This window comes from Mastomys coucha, unplaced genomic scaffold (assembly GCF_008632895.1).
Source record: "Mastomys coucha isolate ucsf_1 unplaced genomic scaffold, UCSF_Mcou_1 pScaffold5, whole genome shotgun sequence".
Classification (NCBI taxonomy): Eukaryota; Metazoa; Chordata; class Mammalia; order Rodentia; family Muridae; genus Mastomys; species Mastomys coucha.
In genome coordinates, this window is record NW_022196911.1 from 68,668,354 (window position 1) to 68,668,913 (window position 560).

Consider the following 560-nt stretch of genomic DNA (forward strand, 5'->3'; position numbering starts at 1 on the left):
AATAGAGGAGTGTGGTGAAGAATGGTTTGCTAAGCCTGGCTCTCAGGCCCAGGCTAATCGTGTGATCTGAATAACTGTGTGACACCTCGGTGCCACAGGTTTCTTTCTCTTCAGCAGCTTAGGCATGACAGTCTTTGCTCACCCGTGTCCATGGTTCTTCCTGGACACCCGTGTCCATGGTTGTTCCTGGGCCTGAGAGGTGGGTGTGGAGAAGCTCTTTGGTAGCCCGCCCTTCTGCAGGGTGGCTGGGGGTTACTGTGCTCTGATGACTCCACTCTTGGTCCCAGCTTTGTGCTACTCCAGTTAGAGCTGCAGTGGCTTGTCTGAGCTCCAGTCAGGCTGTGTCTGAGCCATGGCTTGTGTGAATGAAAAGGAAAAAACAAAAAAAAGAAATAAAAAGGAAAGAAAAGGGCATGGCTGCTGCTAGATATGGTGGAGGAGAACGTTTATTGTAGATAAAGGGAGAGGATAGCCAGAGGCAGGCATGTTTGAGAGAGAGATTGATTGTGACCCTGAGCCATGTGGGCTGGGAGAGAGAGAGGGGGGGAGAGGGAGAGAGA